General features: G+C 43.1%; 1 protein-coding gene across 1 annotated transcript in view; it reads left to right on the top strand.

Annotated features, from left to right (window-relative positions):
- The window catches only part of LOC126235161 (G-protein coupled receptor GRL101-like), a 364,334-nt gene that overhangs the window by 52,586 nt on the left and 286,629 nt on the right, over nt 1-25,119 (top strand). The window lies entirely within an intron of this gene.

Here is a 25,119-nt window from a genome sequence, read left to right as displayed (position 1 = left end):
AATGTATGATCTCACAGACTTCTGATTAGAAAGAATAAATATGCCAATTCAGTGTTGACTTGGGTTAGTCATTTCTGAATGAAGTGTCAGGGAAACAATGAAGGGGTACGCTACTAAGAACATTTTCATCATAGCCCGGCTAATTGTCACTATAGCTTACAGAAAAAACTCTTTGCAGTACGGTTCTCTTGCATTGTATGAATAACATTACAGAATAAACGACACATTTCCAATCACCTAAAGCCAAACATGTTGCTTTTGAAAATAAGAATAAGTGTTTTTTATGCATGTTTAATGCATTACTCGATTTTTGAGAGATTTATTTGCACAATAATTCATTAAGAAGATGCACTATGTGATCAAAAGTACCCCGACAGCTGGCTGAAAATGACTTAGACGTTTGTGGCGACCTCCATCGGTAATGCTGGAATTCAATATGGTGTTGGCCCACCCTTAGCCTTGATGACTGATTTCACTCTCGCAGGCATACGTTCAGTCAGGTGCCGGAAGGTTTCTTGGGGAATGGCAGCCCTTAATTCACGGAGTGTTGCGCTGAAGAGAGGTATCGATGTCGGTTGGTGGGGCCTAGCACGAATTCGGCGTTCCGAAGCACCCCAAAGGTGTTCTCTAGGATTCAGGTCAGGACTCTGTGCAGGCCAGTCCATTACAGGGATGTTATTTTCATGTAACCACTCCTCCACAGGCCGTGCATTATAAACAGGTGCTCGATCGTGTTGAAAGATGCAATCGCCATCCCCGAATTGCTCTTCAACAGTGGGAAGGACGTAGGTTCTTAAAACATCAATATAGGCCTGTGCTGTGATAGTGCCACTCAAAACAACAAGGGGTTCAAGCCCCTCCATGAAAAACACGACCACAACGTTAACACCACCGCCCCCGAATTTTACTGTTGGCACTACACACGCTGGCAGGTGACATTCACCGGGCATTCACCATGCCCACACCCAGCCATCGAATCGCCACATTGTGTACCGTGATTCGTCACTCCACACACCGTTTTTCCACTGTTCAATCGTCCAATGGTTACGCTTCTTACACCAAGCGAGGCGTCGTTTGGTATTTACCGGCGTGATGTGTGGCTTATGAGTAGCCGCTCGACCATGAAATCCAAGTTTTCTCACCTCCCGCCTAACTGTCGTAGTACTTGCATTGGATCCTAATGCAGTTTGTACGTCCTGTGTGATGGTCTGGATAGATGTCTGCCTATTACACATTACGACCCTCTTCAACTATCGGCGGTCTCTGTCAGTCAACAGATGAGATCGGCGTGTACACTTTTGTGCTGTACGTGTCCCTTCTCGTTTCCACTTCACTATCACTTCGGAAACAATGGAGCTAGGGATGTTTAGGAGTGTGGAAATCTCGCGTACAGACGTATGATACAAGTGACTCCCAATCACCTGACCACGTTCGAAATCGATGACTTCCGCGGAGCGCCCCATTCTGCTCTCTCACGATGTCTAATGACTACTGAGGTCGGTGATATGGAGTACCTGGCAGTAGGTGGCAGCACATTGCACCTAATATGAGAAACGTATGTTCTTGCGGTTGTCCGGATACTTTTGATCTCATAGTGCACGTATGGTTATGTATAGATAGAGGAAAATTAGCTACAAATTACAGCTTTATTTTGAACGTCATGTTTAAACAAACTGATTTTGGTAACTTGCAAGATCACTTACTTGTTAATAGTTGCGTGAAATAGAATATATCAGTAACAAAGAAGGTTGGACTTTAAAGTCCCATCAAGGGTATAGGAGCAGATGCTTGATTACGACAAGGGTAGGAAGGAAATCGATATTTTTGTTGTTGAAGGAAGCCCGGCTATCGAGGGTAGTGATTCAGTGAAATCGCAAAAACGTTAACAAAAATGGCCGGACATTGATTCAAACATCGCTCCTCCTCCTCCTCTCATTTACTGTACCATTTTTCTCATTGACAAACAACTATGTTAACCAACCTATCTCTCTCTTTCTCTCTCAGTTCGATATGACTATGTACCTGCGTACGAGTACATGGAGTAAGTTAACAGAAATGTGAGTGGCTCGAAGACTTCTTAAGTACCGGTACTAGAACTCAGTATGTTGTCTTCGAAGGCGAGTGTTCATCAGAGACAAGGGTATCGTCTGGAGTGTACCAGGGAAGTGTGAAGGCACCGCTGTTGTTCTCTATACAGGGTGTTACAAAAAGGTACGGCCAAACTTTCAGGAAAGATTCCTCACACACAAAGAAAGAAAAGATGTTATGTGGACATGTGTCCGGAAACGCTTAATTTCCATGTTAGAGCTCATTTTAGTTTCGTCAGTATGTACTGTACTTCCTCCATTCATCGCCAGTTGGCCCAATTGAAGGAAGGTAATGGTGACTTCGGTGCTTGTGTTGACATGCGACTCATTGCTCTACAGTACTAGCATAAAGCACAACAATGAGTCAATCCTCATTTCAGTGCAAATGTTCTCTTTACGGATGAGGCTTCATTCCAACGTGGCCCGCATCTCGTGGTCGTGCGGTAGCGTTCTCGCTTCCCACGCCCGGGTTCCCGGGTTCGATTCCCGGCGGGGTCAGGGATTTTCTCTGCCTCGTGATGGCTGGGTGTTGTGTGCTGTCCTTAGGTTAGTTAGGTTTAAGTAGTTCTAAGTTCTAGGGGACTTATGACCACAGCAGTTGAGTCCCATAGTGCTCAGAGCCATTTTTTTCATTCCAACGTGATCAAATTGTAAATTTTCACAATCAACATGTGTGGGCTGACGAGAATCCGCACGCAATTGTGCAATCACGCCATCAACACAGATTTTCTGTGAACGTTTGGCAGGCATTGTTGGTGATGTCTTGATTGGGCCCCATGTTCTTCCGTCTACGCTCAATGGAGCACGTTAACATGATTTCATACGGGATACTCTACCTGTGCTGCTAGAACATGTGCCTTTACAAGTACGACACAACATGTGGTTCATGCACGATGGAGCTCCTGCACATTTCAGTCGAAGTGTTCGTACGCTTCTCAACAACAGATTCGGTGACCGATGGATGGGTAGAGGCGGACCAATTCCATGGCCTCCACGCTCTCCTGACCTCAACCCTCTTGACTTTCATTTATGGGGGCATTTGAAAGCTCTTGTCTACGCAACCCCGGTACCAAATGTAGAGAATCTTCGTGCTCGTATGGTGGACGGCTGTGATACAATACGCCATTCTCCAGGGCTGCATCAGCGCATCAGGGATTCCATGCGACGGAGGGTGGATGCATGTATCCTCGCTAACGGAGGACATTTTGAACATTTCCTGTAACAAAGTGTTTGAAGTCACGCTGGTACGTTGTGTTGCTGTGTGTTTCCATTCCATGATTAATGTGATTTGAAGAGAAGTAATAAAATGACCTCTAACATGGAAAGTAAGCGTTTCCGGACACACGTTTTCTTTCTTTGTGTGTGAGGAATGTTTCCTGAAAGTTTGGCCGTACCTTTCTGTAACACCCTGTATACATAAACGATTTGATGGACAGGATCGTCAGCAATCTGCGGTTGTTTGCTGAAGATGCTATGGTGTACGGTAAGGTGTCGAGGCTGAGTGACTGTAGGAAGATAAAAGACGACTTAGACAAAATTTCTAGTTGGTATTACGAATGGCAGCTAGCCCTAAATGTGGAATGCGGATGATAGGATGGAGGAAGAACAAACGTGCTGTGTTCGGATACGCTATTAATAGTGTCCTGTTTGACACACTGAAGTCGTTTAAATACCTGGGCGTACCGTTGCAAAGCTATGTGAGGTGGAACGAGCATATGAGAACTGTTGTAAAGAAGGCGAATGGTCGACCTAGGTTTATTGGGAGAATTTTAGGAAAGTGTGGTTCACATGTCCTTTAGTTTTAGCTTGTTTTGTCTCTTGCTTAGCTGAAATTAACCGAACTCCTTCTGATTTTGCTGAAGGTGAGCCTGAATTAGTTTCAGAGATTAATATTGAATATAGTGCAGGCGGTTTTACTTTAATTTTTTTTGGTTGAATATACTGAGATCGCATATAGGACACTGATGCAACCTATTCTTGAGTACTGCTGAGTGTTTCGCATCCGCACCAGGTGGAACTGAGGGAGGACATCGAGGCAGTTCAGAGGTGGGCTCCTAGATTTGTTACCGGTAGGTTCGGACAACACGTGTTACTGAGATGCTTCTGGAACTCAAATGGGAATCCCTGGAGGAAAGGCGACGTTCTTTTCGAGGAACACTATTTAAAAAATTAGACAATTTGCATTTGAAGCTGAATTCCGAACGACTGTGCTGCCGCCAACATACACTACGAGTATGGACCGCAAAGATAACATACGAGAAATTAGGGCTCATATGCAGCCTTATAGATAGTCGTTTTTCCCTCCACCATACACCTTTCTGTGGCTTGCGGAATATCTGTGTAGATGTAGATATAGATGTAGGTGTGGCTGAAGAAAACCATTTACTGTTATCCAAAGCTACAGTTCTCAACAAAGGAACGAGATTTCTCTGAACAGGAGAGTCAGATCTCTCATATGGGTGAAATACATAACAGAAGGAAAACCGTTCCAGTAAACATAGGTCCGCAAATGAGCCGTTTGTTTGATGATTTGGAAAGCATGATTACAAGCTGCCACTGACTTCGTTACTAAATGTGGCCGTACTTTCTACAAATGTATTTGAAATGAAAGCTTTTCGATGAAACCCCATCTAACTGGGCCCAAATTTGACGTAAACGCATATGCTGTTCGTGAGTAATCACACCATGGACGTTTCTTATTGGCTGTGTGGCTAGGGGTACCATGTAATGGGCTCATTGGGCCACACAACACTCCAAGAAAACTTGAAAACTTGATGCGACAGGATCTTCCAGGATTACTTTACAGGATTGGTGAAAAGTCACGACCGAAAAGTACTCAAGGAACTTAACATATATTTTCGCGTTTGCATGAATCTGGAAGTGTATTGTAGGTTGTAAATAATGTTCCCTGATGTAGTTTGTCTGCCTTCTGGTAATGCTCATATAAATTACAACTATGTAGACGACAACTGTTGTGAGTCAGATTACAACAATGCAGGGTTCGCCTCATGAGGATACATGGTCTGATCGCGTGTTCTGTTTTGCTACCAAGGTAATACTGTAGTAAACATTTGTGATATGATGGCGGATGCAAGCAAGTTCACAACTGAAGAACGTCTCCTTCTTAGCGCATGGGTGCATGGATAGGAACGAACGGGTGTGACAAATCATGAAATAAGGAAAAAAAATTATTTCTTAAAGAAAAAAGTCGCAACGGAGATTAATCTTCGGAAACTGGAAACAAAGGCCTTTACAACTAGGTCTGTGACAGACGCACCACGCTGTGGACCCAAGAAATAAGACAACGAAAATGAAGTCATTGAACGTTTAGAGGCATCATTTGCTCCGTTCACCAGGAAAATCGACAGTCTGCGGAGATCACCATTCCCAGAACGTGCACACATCGTTGGATGAAGAAATTAAGTTACCGTTCGTTTCTAATCGACAGGATCAATGAATTAAGTGATGATGATATGAGTACGCAACATGAGGCGTGCAAACAGTTCCTTGCAGCTTTTCCAACATTAGTGGCTCGCGTAAGGTTATGATGATAGATGAATGTGCTGTGCATGTTAGCTCCCGGTCTCGAAATGTTTATATCTGGGAGAAAAAAGACCGTCATTATTATGAAGAAATTGACCAACACCTGGGCGAACAGCCACCAACTACAGTTTGATGTGGTGAGATCGAGTCACGACTCTGAGCTCAGAATGATGATCAGCACAGTATGGAGTATGCCCTCAAAGAGCAATGGAGCTCTGGTTTTTCTATCTGAGATCATCTCATAAGTGAAGAGTACAGCGTATCGTTGATATGGATGAAGAACTGTCTGCCTTCTGGTAATGCTCATATAAATTACAACAATGTAGACGATAACTGTTGTGAGTCAGATTACAACAATGCAGCCGTCACCTCATGAGGATACATGGTGTGTTACATTCGTTTCTGTGTTGTTCCATTCCTGCATGTATCTGTTTCTGTTAAATACAATTTCTGCTAGAGCTATGGAGTCATTTCATGTTCCTGTTTGCCTTTCATTTTGCTTCCTGCTTCAATATAATAACATTAGACATTAATGCATCTGTGTTGCATGGGACGCGTCCGACTCCCAGTCAAGGAATTACAAATGACAGTCCAGCGAACTGCAAGGCATTGAATCGCACCCCTCCAAGCACATCCTTCTGAGAACTCCGAGTGTAGTCCCTCTGTCTGCCTACGTGACTCCGCTGCTCTCTTGACTGCTGCCACCTCATACTAAAGTGCTTCCAAAGTTTTCTTACTTATATAAAGCATGCAATTTAGAATAAAGATGTAAATTGTATTAATTAACTACCAACAATGACTGGTACTGATACGCATTACATTTCTCAGTGTTGAGTAATTATTCCTATCTAATGGGTGCTTATATTCTAATTTTATATTCGTTACGGGACAATTTTGGGAAAACGGTTGCATAACAAAACACAACAGCATTAAGGTATAAGTGTCATTCGTGCCTCATAACAAGAGAATAAGGTGCTGTGCTGTCATTTACCACTGTCGTTTAGTATATGAAATGATGCAGGGCTCTACTTTGATTTGTGAGGTTGCTCAGCAACCAAGCAACTACGTAATTTAGGTGTACGACTGATTTATTGTTCCACAAGAGTAAATACATGGTAATAAAAAATCATGCTTCAAATAACAGTACGTCATAGGAGTTGAGAGAATGTGATGGGCGCTGTACGTGATAAATCTGCTGCCTACGTTGTTGCTGTGGAACTAACCTGGCAAACGAGCCGCTCTGCCATAAGCAGGTAGAGTCTCTTGAGTGAGACACTTGTACATTCTTTCAGTACAAGGCCAGGGCTATTACACGGGGTGTCCCAGGAGGAATGGTCAGTATTCAGGGATATGGCAGGAACGATTATTCGAACACAAAAGTCTAGTAAACATGGGCTCTAAGGTGAGTACCTTAAGAACTATGATCAGTTCTTCGTCCTAGATGCCTGTGAAAAAAAATCTCTTCTAGGGCAAGCCCTTTGCTTTTCATATTTTGGGAAGAGGTAGTAAGGACTAAAACAAGAAAAAATTGTCTAGTAAACATGGGCTTCAAAATGCATACCTTAAGAACTACGAGTACTTGTTCAGTAGAAGAGATGTGTTTCACAGTAGCGAAGATGAATACGTGGTCATGGCTCTTAAGGTACGGTATGCACTTTTGTAGCTCATGTTTACTGGATATTTCTTTGTCCATACCATCAAGTCTCAAAATATCGAAAGCATAGAGCCTGCAGTAGAAGAGATTTGTTTCACAGTATCGAAGATGAAAAATTGGTCATAGCTCTTAAGGTACGCATTTTAGAGCCCATGATTCTAGACGTCTCTGCTCCGAATCATTGTTCTTGTCATATCACTGAATATTGACCATTTCTCCTGGGACAACCTGTATGGGACGTAATGTATAGGTGGAACACAGCTACAGATATAATTAAAATCCTCTCTGTTAGCATCAGTTTAAGTCTGCAGCGGTAGAATGCAAGTCAGTGTGAAGAGTGCGACCGACAGTTCCACTCATTCAAAACCTGGCTGCCGCGCAGGGTAGCCGCACGGTCTCAGGCGCCTGCCTTGTCACGGTTCACACGGCTCCCCCGGCGGAGGTTCGAGTCCTCCCTCGGACATGGGTGTGTGTGTTGTCCTTAGCGTAAGTTAGTTTAGGTTAGCTTAAGAAGTGTGTAAGTCTAGGGACCGATGACCTCAGCAGTTTGGTCCCATAGGAGCTTACCACAAATTTTCAAAATCTGGCTGCAAGCTTTCGAATATTCATTACAACTCTTTCCAAAGTTTCTAAGCAACATAACTAATTGTGTATAGGAACCTTCTTTGCTGTTGGTATGGCCTAAATTCTGGAAGGTGAAAGTGGAGTACGTTTTACAGTTTTCCTGAACCGCGATGAATAAGCGTTGTTAGACTTTTCTTAATTTTTTTTATCAGTTTAAATGCTGGCATAGAAATTAACGTTTCAGTTCATCCCAAAAATTTTCGATGGCGTTGAGTACTCCAGCCTCAGTTGAGTATTTCATTTGACTTACTTAGAGCTCTGGAGACGCACAGGACTGCGCCAAGTTCAGTTTCAAACTGCTGCCGTATTATTGGAAGTATGTTATTTTAAATCTCTACATTTACTTTGCCACATAACAAATATAATGGACCAAGCGCAAACCATGGAGAAAATAATCCTCACACTTTCCCACTACCTGTTATCATTCTCATCACGCCATTCTCAGTCATGTAACGTTCGCCAGGCATTAGCCACTTTCATATACACCCAAATAGTGGCTGCACTATGTATACTGATCAACAATGGAAATACACTTTTCCCACTGACTCACTTTCGGTCATTGTGACCGGTAAATACATGAGATTTGGGACTATGCCTCTTATTGATCGTTGTTGATAGTTGTACCTGAGATACAATGGAAGACTTCTGCAATAGCTGACAACCTGTCTGATACTTCATACAGTACAGTTCAGCTTTCAGTGGCCTTTGTCAGTTAAGTGGCCTTTCCCCTGTAGTTTTGCCCCATGTGTGAGCATCACATACATTTCACTCATATTTTCCGCCCCCTTCGTCGGTTTTCTCCTCCTCTCCCCTCTGCCGACCTTCATGTCTCCCTCTGTCTGACCACCTCCTTCTCTTCCCTCTCCCTATCCATAGCCTACCCCCTCTTTTTCTGTCCATCTACTCCTCAACCCTGTCTCGCTATCTACTTCTCACTTCCGTCTCTACCCACCTCCTGCTCTCCTCTGTTCCTCTCCTCCCCCTCTCTCTGTTCCTCTCCTCCTACCCCTCTCTCTGTTCCTCTCCTCCTCACCCCTCGCTGCCCCTCCTCTCCTTCCTCCCTCTCTCTGTCTTTCCCCCCTGTCCATCCAAGCCTGCACCACTCTCTACTTTCCCTCCCCTCCTGCCCCTCCCCCCCCCCCTCTGTCCATCCTCTCTTCTATCCATCTCAGCCTTCCCCTAGAGCCTGCAAAGAACGATGATACAACAGACCAGTACTACGACCACAGTACACCTGCCATTCAGAGCAGCTTACTCTTCAGGGGTGGTAAATCATTTCTTGCCTCCAACATTTAGTCTTTCCGGCAAAGCATATCGATCAGGCAGGCCAATACTATTCGCACAAAACATGCCTGTCGTGTAGGGCAGCCTATACATCAGAAGCTAAAAAACACATTTCTATGCAAGGTAGGAGGTTATAAACCCCACAGTGCTGATACTCATGAGTCCCGCTGTTTCTGTGCCAAATTTGCTTGTAATCGATCCAGGTGCTTGGGAGGAGATCCTGGACATATTTATAACGTATCTTACACCTGCTGATTCCTTACAATCATGCCTCTTAATCACTCAGTTCTCTCCTAATACATTTTTTGAATGAAAATATTTCCTTAGCCACATATTATCAAGCTTTTAGAACACTGTATCGTCAACGAGATTTTCTGAGATGATGATCCATCTTCTGTCATCTCATTTCACCTAGTAGTTTTGGAATGCCCTCATATTATTTAGATGGTTATAGTAATTTAATTTTTCCCAAGTAATATGAGACCGTCTGAGCCAATGCCACTTGGTTCTTAAAAGAATCATGCCTGGATAACCCCAGTAAAAAATATAGGCTAAAAGTGAGGAATTTGTCATACAATGTAAATGTTGTTATTATTTAGATGGTTATAGTAATTTAATTTATTTTCACAAGTAACATGAGACCATCTGAGCCAATACTACTTGGTTCTTAAAATAATTATGGCTGTATAACCCCAGTAAAAAATATTAGCTAAAAGTGAGAGATTTGTCATACAATGTAAATGTTGTTATACTTATGGCATTCAGTCTGAAGACTGATTTGATGCAGTTCTACATGCTACTCTAACCTCTTCACCTCTCCATGTGAACTACAACTGGCATACATTTGGTCCTGTTTACTGCATTCAAACCCTGGTCCACCTCTAAAATATTTACTCTCAGCCCTCCCTTCAATCCTCACTTCCCACATTACCGAACTGCCTCAGAGTGAGTCCTATAAACTGACCTGATCTTTCAGTCAAGTTGTGCCATTAATTTATTTTTCCCCAGTCTGATTGAGAACCTCTTCATTAGTTATCCGATCTACCCATCATCAGTACTGTTCTCTATCACCAGATTTCAAAAGCTTCTGTTCTGTTTTAGTCCACATTTCACGTCTGTACACGGTTATATTTCAGACAAACAATTTCAGAAAAGACGTCCCAGCAGTTAAATTTATGTTAGATGTTAATAAATTTGTCTTTTTCACAAAAGCTTTTCTTTCTATTGCTAATTTGCGTTTTATATGCTTTATATTTCAGTCACTGTCAGTTGTTTAGCATCTTAAATAGGAAAACTCACCTTCTACTTTGGGTGTCTAATTTTCTAGTCTAGCGCCCTCAGTATTACCAGAGTTAATTCGACTGTGTTCCATTAGCCATGTTTTAATTTTGTGTGTGAAACTTCTTTCCAAGACACTAACAATTCTAAAGGTTATTCCACTCCATGATAGGCTGACTGGTACAGCTATCGTTTTTCATGACTGAATAAAGAAAAAGTCTCAATTTCTTCATACTATCAATCTATTCCGTTGCGCTTCTAAAACAGTTGTCATCTCTTGTAAAACTACAATGATGCTGACGAACTCAGAGCATGTATTTCTTCTTCCTAAACTATAATTCTCTTCTCACATTTCACCTCGCTTTTCCTTACTGCTTCTATGATATTGTTGATAAGTTTTTGCTTTCTATATTTGATCCTTGCTGCCATCAGAATTTCGAAATATTCCATTCAACATTGTCAAAAGTTTTCTATAAATCTAGAAATGCTTCAAATATAGGTTTTCCTTTATGAAGTCTTGTTTCCTAAATTTCTCCAAACTGATTTTCCCAAGGTCCTTTTCTAATAATCTTTCTACTTCAGTGTAGATAATTCGTGTAGAATATACATACGGATACTACACTATAATCAAAAGTATCCGGACACCCGCAAAAACATACGTTTTTCATATTAGGTGCATTGTGCTGCCACCTACTGCCAGGTGCTCCATATCAGCGACTTCAGTAGTCATTAGACATCGTGAGAGTGCAGAATGTAGCACTCCGCGGAACTCACTGACTTCGAACGTGGTCAGGCGATTGGGTGTCACTTGTGGCATACGTCTGTACCCAAGATTTCCACACTCCTGAACATCCCTAGCTCCACTGTTTCCGATGTGATACTGAAGTGGAAACGAGAAGGGACATGTACAGCACAAAAGCGTACAGGCCGACCTCGTCTGTTGACGACAGAGACCGCCGATAGTTGAAGAGGGTCGTAATGTGTAATAGGCAGACATCTATCCAGACCATCGCACAGAAATTCCAAACTGCATCAGGATCCACTGCAAGTACCACGACAGGTAATCCGCGACGGGGTAGCTGCGCGGTCTTAGCGCGTTGTCGCGGTCCGCGCGGGTCCCCCACGTAGGGGGTTCGAGTAATCCCTCGGGCATGGGTGTGTGTGTTCTCCTTAGCGTAAGGTAGTTTAGGTTAGATTAAGTAGTGTGTAAGTCTAGAGACCGATGACCTCAGCAGCTTGGTCCCATAAGGCGTTACCACAAATTTCCAAAATTACGACAGTTAGGCGGGAGGCTAGAAAACTTGAATTTCATGGTCAAGCGGCCGCTCATAAGCCACACATCACACCAGTAAATGGCCAAACGACGCCTCGCTTGGTGTAAGAAGCGTAAACATTGGACGTTTGAACAGTGGAAAAACGTGCGGAGTGACGGATCAAGGTATACAATGTGGCGATCCGAGGGCAGCGTGCGGGTATGGCGAATGCCCGGCAAACGTCATCTGCCGGCGTGTGTAGTGCCAACAGTAAAATTCGGAGGCGGTGGTGTTATGGTGTGGTCGTGTTTTTCATGGAGAGAGCTTGCACCCCTTGTTGTTTTGCGTAGCACTATCACAGAATATGCCTACACTAATGTTTTAAGCACCTACTTGCTTCCCACTGTTGAAGAGCAATTCGGGGATGGCGACTGCATCTTTCAACACGATCGAGCACCTGTTCATAATGCACGGCCTGTGGCGGAGTGGTTACACGACAATAACATCCCTGTAATGGACTGGCCTGCACAGAGTCCTGACCTGAATCCTGGAGAACACCTTTGCAATGTTTTGGAACTCCGACTTCCTGCCAGGCCTCACCGACAGACATCGACACCTCTCCTCAGTGCAGCACTCCGTGAAGAATGGGCTGCCATTCCCCAAGAAACCTTCCAGCACCTGATTGTGAACGTATGCCTGCGAGAGTGGAAGCTTCATCAAGGCTAATGGTTGTCCAAGTCCATACTGAATTCCAGCATTAGCGATGGAGGGCGCCACAAACTTGTAAGTCATTTTCAGCCAGGTGTCCGGATACTTTTGGTCACATAGTGCATATTCCAACGGTCGGCTCTAAATCTCTGGTAACAACTTCTGTCCGACACGTAAGAAGTGTGCCGCAAGGAAATCTTTCGACCAGGAAGTGTAAACTTTGAAGTTTATCTCTTAGTTGTTTCGTTCCTATTTTAGGTCTATTGAAAATGGATGCTAAAGAATTATATAAATGATTCCGTTCACTTGCTTTTGTATCTCATGTTCACTGAGGTTATGTGATCTACCCATCTAATGGCTCTGAGCACTATGGGACTTAACAGCTATGGTCATCAGTCCCCCAGAACTTAGAACTACTTAAACCTAACTAACCTAAGGACATCACACACACCCATGCCCGAGGCAGGATTCGAACCTGCGACCGTAGCAGTCCCGCGGTTCCGGACTGCAGCGCCAGAACCGCTAGACCACCGCGGCCGGCACCCATCTAATCTTCAGCATTCTTCTGTAGCACCACATTTCGAAAGCTTCTATTCTCTTCTTGTCCAAACTATTTATCGTCCATGTTTCACTTCCATACATGGCTACACTCCGTACAAATACTTTCAGAAACGACTTCCAGACACTTAAATCTATACTCGATGTTAACAAATTTCTCTTCTTCAGAAACGCTTTCCTTGCCATTGCCAGTCTACATTTTATATCCTCTCTACTTCCACCATCATCAGTTATTTTGCTCCCCAAAAAGCAAAACTCCTTTACTAATTTAAGTGTCTCATTTCCTAATCTAATACCCTCAGCATCACCCGACTTAATTCGACAACATTCCATTATCCTCGTTTTGCTTTTGTTGATGTTCATCTTATATCCTCCTTTCAAGACACTGTCCATTCCGTTCAACTGCTCTTCCAAGTCCTTTGCTGTCTCTGACAGAATTACAATGTCATCGGCGAACCTCAAAGTTTTTATTTCTTCTCCATGGATTTTAAAACCTACTCCGAACTTTTCTTTTGTTTCCTTTACTGCTTGCTCAATATACAGATTGAATAACATCGGGGAGAGGCTACAGCCCTGTCTCACTCCCTTCCCAACCACTGCTTCCCTTTCATGCCCCTCGACTCTTATAACTGCCATCTGGTTTCTGTACAAATTGTAAATAGCCTTTCGCTCCCTGTATTTTACCCCTGCCACCTTTAGAATTTGAAAGAGAGTATTCCAGTCAACATTGTCAAAAGCTTTCTCTAAGTCTACAAATGCTAGAAATGTAGGTTTGCCTTTCCTTAATCTATTTTCTAAGATAATTCGTAGCGTCAGTATTGCCTCACGTGTTCCAACAATTTTGCGGAATCCAAACTGATCTTCGCCGAGGTCGGCTTCCACTAGTTTTTCCATTCGTCTGTAAAGAATTCGCGTTAGTATTTTGCAGCTGTGACTTATTAAACTGATAGTTCGGTAATTTTCACATCTGTCAACACCTGCTTTCTTTGGGATTGGTATTATTATATTCTTCTCGAAGTCTGAGGGTATTTCGCCTGTCTCATACATCTTGCTCACCAGGTGGTAGAGTTTTGTCAGGACTGGCTCTCCCAAGGCCGTCAGTAGTTCCAATGGAATTTTGTCTACTCCTGGGGCCTTGTTTCGACTTAGGTCTTTCAGTGCTCTGTCAAACTCTTCACGCAGTATCGTATCTCCCATTTCATCTTCATCTACATCCTCTTCCATTTCCATAATATTGTACTCAAATACATCGCCCTTGTATAGACCCTCTCCATCCTCCTATCTGCTTTCCCTTCTTTGCTTGGAACTGGGTTTCCATCTGAGCTCTTGATATTCATACAGGTTTGGCTCTGAGCACTATGGGACTTAAATTCTGAGATCATCAGTCCCCCAGAACTTAGAACTACTTAAACCTAACTAACGTAAGGACAGCACACACGTCCATGCCCGAGGCAGGATTCGAACCTGCGACCGTAGCGGTCGTGCGGTTCCAGACTGTAGAGCCTAGAACCGCTTGGCCACTCCGGCCGGCTATTCATGCAAGTGGATCTCTTTTCTCCAAAGGTCTCTTTAATTTTACTGTAGGCAGTATCTATCTTACCCCTCGTGAGATAAGCCTCTACATCTTTACATTTGTCCTCTAGCCATCCCTGCTTAGTCATTTTGCACTTCCTGTCGATCTCATTTTTGAGACGTTTGTATTCCCTGTTGCCTGCTTCATTTACTGCGTTTTTATATTTTCTCATTTCATCAATTAATTCCGAAATTAACTTAACTGAAAACTTGGATATACACTCTACGACAGAAAGAAAACTTCGTACCACGATGGAATTATCTTCGTGGGAGGGAAACTGGTACATATGATGTACATACACAAGTAAACAAATGATTGCAATTTCAGAAAAACTGAATGATTTATTGAAGAGAAAGAGGTTCACAAATTGAACAAGTCAATAACATGTTGACCCACCTCTGGCACTTAGGCAAGCAGTTATTCGTCATGGCATTGATAGATAGAGTTGTTGCATGTACTCCTGAGGAATACCATAGAAAATTTTGTCCAACTGGCGCTTTAGATCGCCAAAATCTTGAGATATTTGGAGGGCCCTGACCATAATGCTCAAAACATTCTCAAGTGGATAGAGACCCTGTGACGTTGCTGGCCAAGGTAGGCTTTGGAAAAGATGAAGACAAGCAGCAACATCTCCCACGTGTGCAGGTGGACATTATCTTGCTGAAATATAAGCCCAGGATGGCTTGCCATGAACAACAAAACGGAGCATGGAATATCGGCGATGTACCTATGTACTGTAAAAATGTCCCTGATAACCAAAGGGATCCTGATATGAAATGAGATGGCTCCCCATACCATCACTCCTGGTTGTCAAGCAATATGGCCGGTGTGAGTCAGCCCGATATCCCATTGCTGTCTGGGGCGTCTCCAGAAACATCTTCGCTGGTCATTGGGTTCCGTTCGAAGACGGATTCATAGCTAAAGACTATTCTATTCCAGTAAATTAAATTCCAGGCCGAAGACGTCTCTGGAGATGCCCCAGACAGTGGTGGGATACGCACCTGTGTGTTGTCTGCCATATGTACCAACAACCAGGAGAGATGTTCTGGGGTGCCATTTCATTTCTTAACTGGACCCGATACAGCACAGCGGTACGTCGACGATATTCTACGTCCTGTTTTGTTGCCCTTCGTTAAAAGCCGTCCTGGGCTTACATTTCAGCAAAATAACGCACACGACGGCAGTTCGTAATGCTTGTCTTTGTGCTTCCCAAACCCCATCTTGTCCAGTTAGGTCGCCGGTCTCTCCCCAATTGGAACGGTTGGAGCATTATGTGCAGGACCGACCTACCTTCTCGGGCTTTTGACGATCTAAGGCACAAATTGGACAGAATATTGTGCGACGTACCTCATGAGGACATCCAACAAATTTATCAAACAATGTCAAGCCGAATAACTGCTTGCATAAGGGCCAGAGGTGGAACAACGAGAAAGCGTTATTGACCTGCTCAATTTTTCAAGTTCTTTCTCTTGAAGAACCATCCGTTTTTTTTAAATTATAATCATTTCTTTGTCTCTATATTTGCATCACATCTACCTCTTTCCATCTCGTTCAGATAATTTCTTCGTTGTGCGTCTTTTTTCTTAGAGTGTATTTCAATTACAACATCTCTAACAGAAACGGTAGTCTTAGCTTCATTGGTTTGTGTACATATGAGAATATCATTTTTCTGATTAACAAAATGCTATTTCGTGCGCATCAGATCTTGATATCCTAGTAAAATCGATGAAGGAAGCTTACAACACACGAATCAAGTAAGCTGATTTTTTCATAATTCTTGTATGTTCCATTACATTTACGATTTGTAACTGTAGCTGATTTCTCATTTGCTGAGATTCATTTTCGCATAGCTTTAAGGCGATGCGACATTATTTTCTGAGATTATTTCAAGAGGAATGTCGGTTGAAAATAAAAAACGAATCTCTTTCGGCGTAAAGGGAGGAACTCGTTCCATATGTAATACCATAGAGAAACAAGAGAGCTACAATTAAGTGTTCCAACGGTTTATAGCATAAAGAAAGAAGAGGAAATAATGTTTTTATTCTCCAAATTTCAATTGTGGTTATTTAACATTCACGACTCACTTTCGCATCGTTGTGTAATTTATTTGGTGGTGGTAGAGAAGAATTCTGAACGGGACGTAATCAGCGCCGTTTCTTTGTTGACGTAGTCACGAAATTAAGAAAAGTTGTTCTGCGACTTTTGTGTCGCAGCAGAAATGACATTAACAATGAAGATGGAGTCCGTCCAAGTACTGCAGAATATTTTCATCAGAGTTAATTTGGCATTACGAGTTTGCTGCTGTGCTCTCATGTGTTTACTAAATACTGAGTTACTTCCAAAGAGGCAGTGCTGATGAGTTTTAAAGTGTTCTTTGCTAGATAAAAACTTTTGTTTCTTTCTGAACTTCCTCGCACAGAGTATCCTCCCAGGAAAAACTGATACGAAAAATAATGGATTATTGTACACATCCTGTTATACACGACAGACACGATACCAAGTTCATCTCTGTTGACTACTAGATTAGCGTCGCGAGATACAAATATATGGAAACACCAAAAACACATGACATTAATATGCCTAATAAGTTGCACAAAAACCGTTGTCATTAAAAACAGCTTTCATTCATCTCATAATGGATAAATACAGGTCCTGTAAGGTTTTAAAGGAAATCGTATATCATTCTTCCTGTGAAACAGAGGCAAGTACAGGTAATGATGGTGGAGGTGAATAGTTATGACGCACCCTTCTCTCGAATGTATACCACAAAGGCTCAATACGTGGAGATCTGGTAACCGTGGTGACCAGCGGAGATACGACAATTTATCCTCGTGCTCACAAAACCAGTCCTAGATTATGTGAGCGAACAGGTACGCGAACAGGTACGCTGTAGTATATGTAATGCAGCATCCCCTTTGGGGAACAAAGAAGTATAGCATGGGATGGACCTGATCAGCCGACATGGTCACATAATCCTTTGCAGTAATGCGACCTTACATAGTACCCATAGGAGCCATGTAATAGCGCGATATGGCTGCTCAAATCATTAGCCTCTTGAGATTTTTGACTGCACTTGGTTCCGACCCAACGCATTCACAACTACACAGAACGCTGTTCTAGCCACGACTGATCCTTTCCGTGTATTGAGGATATTGCAGAGGTGCCGTTCGTGGTTAAATACAACAGAAAAACCGGCAGTCTTGGCTGGCATCTGCGTTTATGTTCAGGCAAGAATTTCTGGCGTCGTTTCATATTTTTATCCAACTGACTGATCACCTGACATCACGGAGGTAATGATACAGGACAAAAGCAATCAATATGTGTCTTAAAAATTTCTCGAAAATTGTCCACGAGGACTGTCCTACTCGAAATGGAACGCATTGGGAGAATGGTACAATTTCTTTTTTATTTTAATTATTACTCTGACAGCTGATTCGATGGTCCAACTCGAAAATCATCTCGCCGTCATTATGCAAATGCTTGCCACGCAATGGTTTTTTCTTCCAAGAGAAGAAGAAGAAGAAGAAGAAGAAGAAGAAGAAGAGGAAGGCAGTGGCTTCAATATCAAGAGAATGCTGTGGATGAGGCAAAATGTGATAGGCCAAAGAAATAGCATGTGAGACTCTGTCCTGTGCAGAATGAGATGGGGCGTTGACTTGGAGCAGAAGCGTTCCCTTTGACAGCTTCCCGCGAAACGTCATCTTACCAACCTCCCATAACCTCGTCAGGAGATTTCGGTACTACGTTCCTGTGACTGTTTGCTCCTTATCAGGGCCATCTGTTAGTACGACACCATGGCAGTCCCAAAAACCACTCAGCGTCACCTTGCCCGATGATGCTTGGAACTTCGCCGTTTACACCGGTTGTGAGTACTCATGCTTCCATTGCTCGCTTTCCCCATTGTCCCTGTGACATAGTGACGCACCAGTGAAACGTCTCAACGTGAACCGTTCCGTTGGCCCTATCAAGCTTCCGCCAGCCGTAGCACCTCTGTTTCACGGTGTATCTATACTTCCGATCCTATAGAGAAGGATCAACAGTAGAGTGTTTCATTAGATAGCAATAGTGGTACTTTAATATTCAGATACCGTGTTTTCTAAACCAATATTTTACTATTCACACATCCATGGACACGCTAAGAATACGTAAGTTCTATAACCGTGTTTATTTCGTACCCTTGCTACATTTTTGTGTCCCATGTTATACAGGGTGTATCAAAAAGAATCAGTCGATTTGGCACGTCTATGTTACTGAAACTAATAGCCATATACAATTAACTTTGTTTTTTGATGAACGGGAAACTCAAAAAGCTTTTTCGCTCCTTTTCATAGGTGTTTAACATGTCCCACTGAGATACACAGCATGTATCAGTGTGGTATTCAAATTGTTTCCATACTGCGGCGAGCACATCTTGAGTTACAGCTTCCACAGCTGCTGTTATGCGACTTCTCAGTTCATTTATTGTTCCTGGTGACAGAAGCACATAAACAAGAGTCTTTTATAAGCCCCCACAAGAAATAATCACATACAGTCAGGTCCGCTGACCTTGGAGGTCAGTAATGTAAGGCTGAATCATTTGGTTCAGTGCGACCGATCCATCGGTCAGTTATCCTTTGATTTAAAAATTCCCGCACTTCCAGGCGCCAGGGTGTCGGTACCCCATCCTGTTGGTAAATGAAGTCTTTCGAATCAGGCTCGAACTGTGGGAAAACGAAGTTCTCAAGCATATCGAGATATGTGCTTCCTGTAACAGTGTTATTGGCAAAGAAAAATGGACCATACACTTTTTCCCGTGAAACTACACAAGACACAATAAATTTCGGAGACTCCCTCTCATGTTGTACAACTTCATGAGGTTGTTCCGTACCCCATATTCTCACATTATGACAGTTCACCTTTCCATTTAAATGGATTGTTGCCTCGTCACTAAACAAACACTAAGCGTCGAAGAAAACTGTCATCCTCCATCTTGCCAAGAACGAAATTACAGACCTCCGTACATTGGTGTTTGTTACCTTCACGAAGCGATTGCAGTAGCTGAATTTTGTATGGTTTCAAGTGTAAACGTCGACGCAACACATGCCAAGCGGACATCGGGGGCAGATTGACATGTCGAGCTGCATAGCGAACGGATTTCTGCGGACTTCTTGTGAAGCTATGGCCCATGCGCTAAACGTCTGTGTTAGACACTCGAGGACAACCCAGCGATTTGCCTTTACACAAACAACCTGTTTCTCGGAATTGGTCATGCCATCGCCTAATGCTCTGTGCTGCAGACGCTCCACACCATACCTAGTACGAAAGTCAAGCTGAAGACCTATTACTGACCCGCATGGCGCAAAACGTAGAACATAAAACGCTTTCTGTTGTCCCGACACCATTTTTACTTGAACTGAAGCAGTGCATACTGCTGCTACCTAGCGGGAACCATGTAAAACTCGAGAGTTTGCTCTTTCCGGCAGTAGGTTGTTCACATACATATCACATATAATATTATAGTTATGATTTTTTAAAATCGGTTGATTCTTTTTATGTTCCTGTTCCTCTTCCTTATCTCGTCCGCTAGAAAGAGTGTGAGTATCTGTGTGTGACGCTTCCATATACTTTGGTTCGTAGGCAGGAGTTCTTTGAATGGTAGTCGCAGTTTAGCTAACTTTTATGTAGAGCTTAAGCAGTGTTCTGCTGCACCAAAGAGACATTAGGGGACACTGGTCAGCAGCCGTTGTATAGGTTGGTACAGACGGCCGGAACGTACTGTCTCTGCCCATTTCCGCCACCACCTGTGTACCTCCGTTCGTTGTCGTGGGTTCAAATGGCTCTGAGCACTATGGGACTCAACTGCTGAGGTCATTAGTCCCCTAGAACTTAGAACTAGTTAAACCTAACTAACCTAAGGACATCACAAACATCCATGCCCGAGGCAGGATTCGAACCTGCGACCGTAGCGGTCTTGCGGTTCCAGACTGCAGCGCCTTTAACCGCACGGCCACTTCGGCCGGCGTTCGTTATCGTGGAACGACATTGTTCACTGGATCTTTGGAAGGTCAGGATGTCTGTTCTGGTCATCTTTAGTAATGTAAGCTAGGTAGTTGGAATATGTAAGGGCTTGATTGAGTTAGAGATGACAATATGATCCTCAGAAATGTAATCATGGTAAATTATACCGGAGTGTCTGTTTCATTTAGGGTGTGCGATCTTGCTTATATTTCAGTTGTTTAACGCGATTCTTTATCCTATCACCACATTACAATGTGAGAGCACTTGGTCCTGCCTATGTTTCGTTTCAGGTTGTGTGAATCTCTTTTCTGTTTGAATGCGTTTTGTGTTTACCGTTTGTCGCGTTAGAATTCTTTTTCCATGTTTCGATTTTAAATTCATTTTACGAGATTCTGGTTTCTCGCAGTGTGTGAGTTGGGACCAGTTCTGATGTGGTATATTGGAGCCTTCAGATCCGTAAATCTAATCTTCTCCTTCTGTGACTTCTTTTTATAACCTTCCGTATGTATACAATTTTACTTTATTCGAATAACTTTCGTCAGTTAGTGATAGCTATCTACATTAGGCCACGTGCCTTTCCGCCGTCTTCAATTCAACTTTATTATTCATTCAAGCTCATTGTTCGACTTGAATTTCGAACTATATGTCCGCCTGTTTAGCTGGGTTGTAACGTGCTTGCCTCACTGCAAGCGGGTCCGGGCTAGATTCCCCGCCGGGTTGTATACTTCCTCCGCTGGTGGACTGGGTGTTGTGTTGTCCTCATCATTTCATCCTCGTACCGGCACGCAAGTCGCCCAGTGTGGCGTCGACGGAAATAGGACTTGCATTGGCGGCCGAACTTCCCCGGATGGTGCCTCCCGGCCAACAGTGCCATACGCTCATTTCCATTTCGAATCGTATGACAGTTTGCTTTCATCCTAAATATTTGCGTACTCTTCAAACCTCCGAGATGAGGAATTTCTAGGCGAGTTACCGACCACACGGTGCAATAGTAGAGTTAACATTTCTCAGGTGCATAAATTTATCCTTATGTTCTCTCCTTTCCTCTGTGCATTGTTAGGAAGAATGGGCACGAGCGTGTAGATAAGTCGCTTCCTTCCTTTCACCAAACCGAGGCTATTCTCACGTGTTGAGGTATACGTATTTGAAGCAGTTACTGTTTTATACAAAGAGAATCAGGCATTCCTTTAGTGATCGTTATTGTTTGTAATTGAAGTTATCATGTGATTTTATTCGTGAATAAATTTAAAGTAATAAAACAACCGCTGTCCACCAAGAGAAAGGTTCTCAAAAATTAATAAATGTTAAATTGTTTCTAAATTGAGTTCCTAACATTAGTTGTGCAACCCGTCCAAACTTTTAGTCTTGTTTCCGCAGAGCCATCTGATTTGCCTATTTAATTTTTAATGTTTTCACGTGTTAATGCGAAGGTATTATTTTGAATTTGACCAGATGCTAGACAAGAAGATAACATTTCATCTTCATTGAATTACTTACATCAACTCATAAAATTAACCAACTGAGACTTATTCCGTACAAACGACCACTTCTGAACGGGTGCGAGCGGAAACATTCCTCATGTTCTATAAGGAGAGCGTTTCTTGGACTTTTGTTGAACGCCATTATTAATTGTTACACGACTTTCTGTTCCACGCACGTTATTAATAAGGTCGCTAATTCTGTTTTGTGTAAGAATGATACTGGATGTGTGCAACAATTGGAAGCGGAGTGACAAATTTTATTTTCAGTGTACTCTGCATTGAGAGTACTTCGAGTTCTTTCGAGTTTAGACGGCCGCGGTGACCGAGCGGTTCTAGGCGCTTCAGTCCGGAACCGCGCGACTGCTACGGTCGCAGGTTCAAATCCTGCCTCGGGCATGGATGTGTCTGATGTCCTTAGGTTAGTTAGGTTTAAGTAGTTCTAAGTTCCAGGGGACTGATGACCTCAGATGTTAAGTCCCATAGTGCTCAGAGCCATTTCAACCATTTTTCGAGTTTCTTCAAAGACATCACACCTTCGATCACTGAATTTTCCCTCAGGGTCCTCTTGTCTCGAGCAGTTCTTACTGTCGTTCCTTATGACTTTTTGATCACTTTATTGAGCAACTCGGAACTGAAATAAATTTTGATTAAATGACGTATGAACGAAAACTAGCACTTTTGTTTTGTTTTAATCTGTGAGGCAGTGTGTTCTTTAAACGAATGGGTTGCAACCTAACACGACCCTATTTAATCTATCTTATCATTGGAGGTTTCTTTGTAGGACATATTTGAATTAAGGGACATGTATATCCGCCAGGTGCTTATGAACAGTTGTGAATGCGTACTACGTATGTATAGTACCTTTATTGTTGCGGGGTAGTGAAATTTTTACATGTTGTATATTAGGTTTGTCTATTAATTAACAACTGATCTTTGATAGCAGAGCTCGGTATTGTAGGACATACTCCTCATACCTCTCATATCATTTAAACGTGCTTTACTTAATAGATATGCACGATTTCAGCAGCGTCATTAACGACTGATATCCTCTTATATTTAACTACTCCAACAGCATCGGTATCAATGAACCAGCCTGAGAAATCAGCTATTAAGCACTTCTGAAATTCCGAGGCGATGAAGCTATATCTATTCGACTATTCAAAGAAATGTACTGTTCCGAGTCAGAATACCCGGTCATTGCTCTACAGATGTTTGAAGGAATAGAATCCAAGGAACAAGACATAAGCTCAAGAAAGAATAACCGCACAACTAAATACCGGCTGTGAAAGCCAACCTCGATGAGCCTGTGGACTTTTGCCAACATTTCACCGCTCTGATTAAGCTGTATTAAAAATTGCATCGCACCTGTCACCACTCTTGCTCGGCAGATACATAACACTGCATCTTTTTCAGAACCGACTTCTAAAACACATATAGGGGGATTCCGCCAGGCCTTCAAATATTTCCCTTCGATTCTGGTATTGAATTATTGGTACTGAAACTAGTTTTATACACTACTGGCCATTAAAATTGCTACATCACGAAAATGACGTGCTACAGATGCCAAATTTAACAGACAGGAAGAAGATGCTGTGATATGCAAATGATAAGCTTCTCAGAGCATTCACGCAAGGTTGGCGCCGGTGGCGACAGCTACAACGTGCTGACGTGAGGAAAGGTTCCAACCGATTTCTCATACACAAACAGCAGCTGACCGGCGTTGCCTGGTGAAACGTTGTTGTGATGCCTCGTGTAAGGAGGGGACACGCGTACCATCACGTTTCCGAGTTCGATAAAGGTCGGATTGTAGCCTACCGAGATTGCCGTTTATCGTATCGCAACACTGCTGCTCGCGTTGGTCGAGATCCAATGACTGTTAGCAGAATATGGAATCGGTGGGTTCAGGAGGGTAATACGGAGCGCCGTGCTGGATCACAACGGCCTCGTATCACTAGCAGTCGAGATGACAGGCATCTTATCCGCATGGCTGTAACGGATCGTGCAACCTCGTCTCTATCCCTGAGTCAACAGATGGGGACGTTTGCAAGACAACAACCATCTGCACGAACAGTTCGACGACGTTTGCAGCAGCATAGACTATCAGCTCGGAGACCATGGCTGCGGTTACCCTTGACGTCTGCGATGGTGTACTCAACGACGTACCTGGGTGCACGAATGGCAAAACGTCATTTTTTCGGATGAATCCAGGTTCTGTTTACAGCATCATGATGGTCGCTTCCGTGTTTGGGGCATCGCGGTGAACGTACATCGGAAGCGTGTATTCGTCATCGCCATACTGGCGTATCACCCGACGTGATGGTATGGGGTGTCATTGGTTACACGTCTAGGTCACCTCTTGTTCGCATTGACGGCACTTTGAACAGTGGACGTTACATTTCAGATGTGTTACGACCCGTGGCTCTACCCTCCATTCGATCCCTGAGAAACCCAACGTTTCAGCAGGATAATGCACGACCTAATGTTGCAGGACCTATACGGGCCTTTCTGGATACAGAAAATGTTCGACTGCTGCCCTGGCCAGCACATTCTCCACATCTCTCACCAATTGAAAACGTCTGGTCAATGGTGGCCGAGCAACTGGCTTGTCACAATACGCCAGTCACTACTCTTGATGAACTGTGGTATCGTGTTGAAGATGCATGGGCAGCTGTACCTGTACACCCAATCCAAGCTCTGTTTGACTCAATGCCCAGGCGTATCAAGCCAGAGGTGGTTGTTCTGGGTACTGATTTCTCAGGATCTATGCTCCCAAGTTGCGTGAAAATGTAATCACATGTCAGTTCTAGTATAATATATTTGTCCAATGAATACCCGTTTATCATCTGCATTTCTTCTTGGTGTAGCAATTTTAATGGCCACTAGTGTATATCATGAATTTCTGCAAGCAATTTCTATCACCGACAGTATTACACAGTAATTCACTCCCTTTGAGAATCGACAACGACTATAAGGGTCCTTCGCCCACCTTTATGTTTCACTACCTATTCCTTTCAAATTCACAAGCTACTTGCTCACTTAGGACATTTGATGATTCACGAAGCTTCACTCTACAGACGTT

Source organism: Schistocerca nitens, chromosome 2 (assembly GCF_023898315.1).
Source record: "Schistocerca nitens isolate TAMUIC-IGC-003100 chromosome 2, iqSchNite1.1, whole genome shotgun sequence".
In the NCBI taxonomy this organism is placed as follows: domain Eukaryota; kingdom Metazoa; phylum Arthropoda; class Insecta; order Orthoptera; family Acrididae; genus Schistocerca; species Schistocerca nitens.
The sequence above is the reverse complement of the archived record's forward strand: the minus strand, read 5'-3'. Positions and strand labels throughout refer to the sequence as shown.